We start from the raw sequence: 6,530 nt of genomic DNA, 5'->3' as shown, positions 1-6,530 counted from the left end.
CAGCTTTCTGGGCCAAGAGTATCAGACCTTTCCCAAATGTGTGTAGCTACTCTGGGGGGGTTTCATGGTACATTGTTAGGCTTAAGATGAATGGAGAGAAGAGGTGGTAGATCATTTCAATCCTGTTAAATTAACTGACAGTTGAAGCCTTTTTCTGTATGACAGAAGACTTTGAACAATTATTTTGTTGGAAGACCAGCAGTATTTATTTTTTATGCCATATATGGCATAAAAATGTAGTTACTATGATATACCTATTTTTAAAACTTCATCCTCAAACAGGCAGTGGGGCAGATAATATCAGTAATTTCTTGGTCTCCTTCTTGAAAAAATTTACTCTTTGTCATCAAGCTGAAATTCATTATTGTTACACTGTAGTAATATTTGCTATCTCAGATTTGAGATCCCATGTGGAATCAGGCTGCCTCACACAAAAGCCTTTGGTTGAATGGGTCTGTAGAATTTTTTTTAAACATTTAGTATTTTGGGATTTTCTTAATTAATCTCATAATGTTCTGTTTACTGATATTGAAATTCTAATGCATCCATCTTTGTCTGTATGATACTAGGCTAACACCTGACTCAAATTAATTTGTCAGTAATTTTTCTTTTCCCTTGTGAGATTCAGATGAGGTCACGTGAATATGAAAACATGGTTTGTGTTTGAATAATTGAAGAGTCTCTGCTGAATAGACAACTGCTGCATTCAGAGATTTACAAGGAAAATGTTGGCATTTTGCCCCATGGAATAGTACAGGATGGTTTGCTGTGACTTTGTTTCTGCAGGGCTTTTTCTGCTTCTGTCCAGCTGTGCCAGGCTAGGTCTAATTAAGCCATCAAGGAAGTGTTTCCTATTAACCCTGTTTTTGTGCTGTTGTGAGCTGACTTCCATCTTAGGTGTTGTTGTTAGCATCTTCCATGTGTTCACATGTGACAAGCAGTTGCCTGGGAAGTTAGCACTGCAGCATTTGACTTTAGGTTTTCCCATTTGCCATTTGCATGTAATGAAAAATAACTTAGATCTGGTTTATCCATAATAGCTCTGCCAGAGACAAAAATGGTGGGCTTCAGTCTTTTTATTGCAGAGAGAAACACTCGGAGAGCCAACTGAGCGTGAGGATGTTACACCTGGGAAGACAGTACAAGATACTTGTTTTGGATGATATTTTTTGTTTCCTTTAGGTAGCCTTCTTCAGTGGGACAGAAGACGTTGGAAATTAACCGGCCTTGTTTGAAATGTAGACAAATTTAGTAGGCAGTGGTAGTAGGTGGGAGCTGGTGTGTATTGGGAGCCTTGCCGAGAGAAAGGCGATGGCACCAGGAGCCAGGTCAGGGCCTTCCCTGCTGGCTGCTCCTGCTCCCGCATTTCCAGCCCTGTCGAGAGAAAGGCGATGGCACCAGGAGCCAGGTCAGGGCCTTCCCTGCCGGGTGCTCCTGCTCCCGGGTTTCCAGCCCTGCCGAGAGAAAGGCAATGGCACCAGGAGCCGGGTCAGGGCCTTCCCTGCCGGCTGCTCCTGCTCCCGGGTTTCCAGCCCTGCCGAGAGAAAGGCGATGGCACCAGGAGCCGGGTCAGGGCCTTCCCTGCTGGCTGCTCCTGCTCCCGGGTTTCCAGCCCTGCCGAGAGAAAGGCGAGGGCACCGGGAGCCGGGTCAGGGCCTTCCCTGCCAGCTGCTCCTGCTCCCGTATTTCCAGCCCTGTGGGCAGGCTCCAGGGAGCCCTGCCCGGTGAGGAGCTCTGGAAAGAGCTACAGCTCCTGCGTGGCTGGAGACATGTTAATACTGCTTTTGAAGAGAACCACCACATGCCAGCTAACCAAGGTACCTGGGTTTTGTCCCCAGACGCTAAATAAATCTTGGTTTTAGTGGTACCAGCAATCTCTCACAGTGCTTTTGGCCTGTTTTTAGCATGGAATGTTTCAGCTGTGCCCCCGCCCAGCCCCACATCCCTCGCCACGGCCTCCAAGTAAAAGTGCCCGAGGAAAACAAACAATATTTACTGCTCGTCCTCAGCTGCTGACACAGCCTGGGTTACCGAGGGGAGCGCTGGCACAGGCCTGGGCTGGCAGGTGGCGGAGGAGGGGCTGAACTGTTCTTATCTTGGATAAGCCCCGTCAGCGCTGTGGGAGGTGCAAATAATTAGCAATTGTGCTCGTGATTAAGCCTGAGGCAAATGTGAAAAACTGTAACAAAAGCAAAGTCGTTTGTACAGCGATTTCCGTGCTAAAAAAAGTAATGTGCTGGTCGAAGGTGCCATACAGGTCATCCAGGCAGGGTAATGCAGAATGAACTGTATGCCAAAGTATTTCACATGGCAGTGTATACTCACTAATTGCCTGTGAGCAGGGGATTTCAACAGCCACAGTTCACCCTGCGAGGCTCGGAAATGTGTAACTTGAAAGAAACTGAAATTGCAAGGAAACAGGCATTGGGATCAAAAATAAATAGAGGTGTGAGGGGTCGATTGGCAGCCAGGAGGGCGGCTGTGTTGCTGATGTTACCCATGGGGCTGTTTGTGGAAGTGGTTAGCAAAGGCTAATGCCAGGTGAAGGGCAGCTGGGGACTCACTTTAAATAAAACATTTCCCAGGAAACATAAAGCTAGATGAAGACAATCTTCCATTTTGGGCTCTCTACCCAGATTCACTTTACCAGGCCTCGTTCCTCCTACCTCTTAGTGTTGTTTCAGTCTGATCTCAGGCTGGAATTGGTGATACACCTGCTGGAGCAAATGTGACCTCCTGCCCTGTCCTGGAGGCTGGGCTGTGGCAAATACCCACTCCAGCAGTTTGCAATGTGTCTGTCAGGCACGACCCTCCCCGGGCTCCTGGTGCTCAGTGTGTTTCAGGTGCTCACTCTCCACATTGTCAGGTCACCTTGTTCTTCAGCTGTGGCAGAAAACCCCTCTGACTGACTTTAGAAGTGATCTAAAATGCATGTGAAGGTAGCTATTAGCTATTGGCAGAAGTAGAAATCATACCGGGGCTAACCAGCTTTGAGAGAATTATTTTATACTGCTTGCTATTTTTAAATGGAATTACGTCTTTGTAATGGTTTGCAAATAAAAACTCTGTTCACATGGTATTTCAAACTAAGATAATGTGATATTGTGGCATAGCTATTGGATCAAATTGATATAATTAAAATAAATATGTTAGACTGTCAAAATACTTCTGTGCTGTGTGTAACGCTCAACACTGCTTGCATATACAAACCCAAGCCCAGACTCCATCACTCAGACCAGGCTATGTCTGTGCTGGGTGATGCAGAGCTCCTGTTTATTCCACAACCACTGTGCGCCCACAGCTCTAAGTGAATTCATTGACATCTGCACGTGTGTGCATTGCTGCTTCACATCAGAACTGGCATTTGTTCCTGGCCATCAGAAGAGTCTCAGGGTGTTTAGCATTGGCACAAACTAATGCAATTGAACATATTGGATACTGGTTTCTCTGCAGCCAATTCTAAACAGTGTCCTTGCAGTAACTTTAAAGGTCACTGTTGATGGGGTCTCACATTTGCAAACACCGAGCTTAATTTGTTGTCTATTTTAATGTATTGTCCTGAAGTTATAGGGTTTTGAGAACATAGAATCTATTAAGAAGCTTAATAGAGCAGCTCATTCCAATTACAAGAAGTGTATTGGTGGAGAAAATGGAAATGCAACAAAGATCAATGTATTAAGTAGTTGCCTGAATGGAGGAAATAGAGGAAATAGATGAAAATTAACTCTCTTTAGTACAAAAAAAAATGTGCTTCTATACAGTACTAAAAATGTTGGGTTGCTTATATTGTAGGTGATGATAAAGCATTTCTATGCTGACTGTATAAAATCAGATACAGAGCTATCCACAACTTTTTCATTAATTCATTCCTTTTTCCCAAGATGTTGCTGGGTATAGTTGAATTTGTATTTGTTTTGTCTTCCCTTTTTTTTTTTTTAAATTTTATTTTAAATTTTCATTCTGGCTTATATTTCCCTCTTTTGGAGGGTCTTAAATTCTTATGCTGGAAGACTGTTGTTTTGAAAAGTTATTTGGGACCAAAATAACTTAGCAGTGAACCCGAGATGGGTCATCTGTGATGATGCAGTCTGGAGCAACTGGCTCTTTGGCTTTGAATTTCTGTTGCTAAATGCCAGGTTTGCTGAGTGAAAAGCCAGGGTTTCAGATTATGGCCTAAGGATGTGGGCATTTGGATAGTGATCCTAAGTGAATGTTGCCAATTTCCTTTATCAGTGGAGTCTAAAGAAAGAAAACAGGGGAGGTACTTTTGACTCAGATGAATTCTCTGCTCCAGTTTGCCATGTAGCACAGTTTGGTGCGTCATCTGCTTTGGCAAAATCTCATGGGGAGGCAGAAGAGGGGGAAAAGTCTTGAGCCAGTTTTTGCTTTTCCTGTATTTTCTGCTGTAGCCCCTCTTGTACTGGCAGTCATGATTAAAACATGCTTGAAACATGTTTGAAAAATGCTATTGTAGTTATTCTTCATTTACTCTTAAGGGCAGGTTTCACAGAGCTGTGAAACAAACCTATGATCCATAGAAATTCAATATTAAAAGCTAGTTGAATTTTTTACAGTATCATCCATTTACAAATTTCACCTTTTGTGGTATAAACAGGTTGCCATTTAAGCCTCATTTTAAATTATGTGTGGATAATAGCTGTGAAGGAGCTCTCAAGGTTTTTTTTAAGTAGTAGAAGACCATAGCCTGAATGTGAGCAAAACTAGGTAAAGACTGGCTTACTCAAGAGTTCACTCAAACACAAATTGTATATTTGCAGAAGGTTTTTACTTTGAATTACCTGAATTTGTCTTGTTTTCCCATGAGAGGAACAGTCAGTAGGACCTGGAGACAGAAGTCCCGACCACTCTGTTTTACTCTGCATTGCCCCTCCTGGAGGAATGGGGAAAGGAGTAAAAGCACTGTGCTGGAGATGAAGCTAGGAAGGGGATGTATCATAGCTGGAACTGAACTGAAATGTGCTCATATCTTCCCTCTGGGATTTGCACCAAACCTGGCATTTCAGTACCTGAGTAAGAACAAGAGTTGGACCACAACAGGGTTAACTGTTACAAGCAAAGATAGGTTAAAATAACATAAAATAGCTGTAGCTGAAAATCACTTCAGTCTCATAAGGCCTGCTAAGATTGTCTCAGGTCTCTTTCTCAGTTTTGGCTTAAGATCATAAGTTCCTTGTTTTGATTCTGCTTTTTTTGTGTTTCTTGGGTTTTTTTGTTTTTTGTTTTTTTTTTTTTTTTTTAGTAATATATATCTGATGCTAAAGAAAACCACCACTATGTTATAAGATTTCTCTTTTAAGCTCAGATTTTCAGCATGTGTTTGCAGTGTTTTTTGCCCTTTCAAAAATTACCAGGAGAGGCTGCAAATCTTACAAGACTGCATCCTGTTAAAGATTCAGAGGTCTTCAGATCATGTGATAGTTTCTAGGGCACATTGTTCATTACAGACAGTAATGACACAGGGAACAGGATGGATTATTGAGGATCTTGATAGATGATTCTGTGATCTGAGACTGGTCAGAGCTTGAAAAGAACGATAGAAATCTTTATTCCTGAAAATAATAAACTCCTGACTTTTGATGGGATTACTTGTATAATTTAAATGAGAAACTCTTTTTTGGAAGAGGTTTAATTTCCAGCCTACTGACAGGTGCGCATTTTTAAATTATTTTATCCAGTTTTTCCTCCTTGTTCTTCTGTTTCCAAGATTAATTTCTTACGCAATTAAAAAAACCCTAATTGTCAATAAGTTGTTTATTCCAGTGCTGTATAAAGCAATTTAGTTCATGGATTTACAAAAAGTCTTTGTAAAAAGTTCATTACAAAAGGCTCTTCAGGAAACAAACAGACCATGAGTTCAGTCCTCCTCCCCCCATGATGCTCCATCTGTCTGGACTGGATTTATTCTAGACACATAATAACCTTTGCTCACATCCAGGAAGGAACAGACTTTCAAAAATTATTCCCAGAGTTGAACTGCATATGTTTTTGGCAGGTTTTCTATTCTATAAGGTGTCCTTTCTGGCAAAAGTGTGGTGAAAGCATATGTAAATGTGTCGGGAATGTTCCAATAAAAAATTTTGCTTTGCAGAATTCCATTTACAAATGTTGGACATGGTGTTATTATTGACCTTACTTGTGTTGTAGCTTTTGGTTAATGAGGGCTAGTCCCTCAGGACAGGATACCTCATGTGCTTTGAGACCAGTAACATCTGCTAGGTTTGTTCTGTCTCTTGAGAGGTGGTCTCTGCAAACCCCACAAACCTCAGAGCTTGGTTTAAAGGTATCTTTCCAAAATGCAAAACTGTTTTCTACAGCTTCAGCACCGGTGTTAACGAGGGAACAGCAAACACCTGGGAATTTCACCACTGAGGTGTGCCTTGCCTTGATTGGGAGAGCATAAAACTGTTCCCACCTGCTTGGGAACTCTTTGGTTGGCTGCCCAGCAGATGAGAGCTCTCCTCCCACTGATCCCTTGAGAGGCTACCTGGAACAGAGACAGTGTTAAAGGA

The sequence above is a fragment of the Motacilla alba genome, chromosome 6 (genome assembly GCF_015832195.1).
Source record: "Motacilla alba alba isolate MOTALB_02 chromosome 6, Motacilla_alba_V1.0_pri, whole genome shotgun sequence".
Lineage (NCBI taxonomy): Eukaryota > Metazoa > Chordata > Aves > Passeriformes > Motacillidae > Motacilla > Motacilla alba.
Note: the sequence above shows the minus strand (reverse complement) of the source record.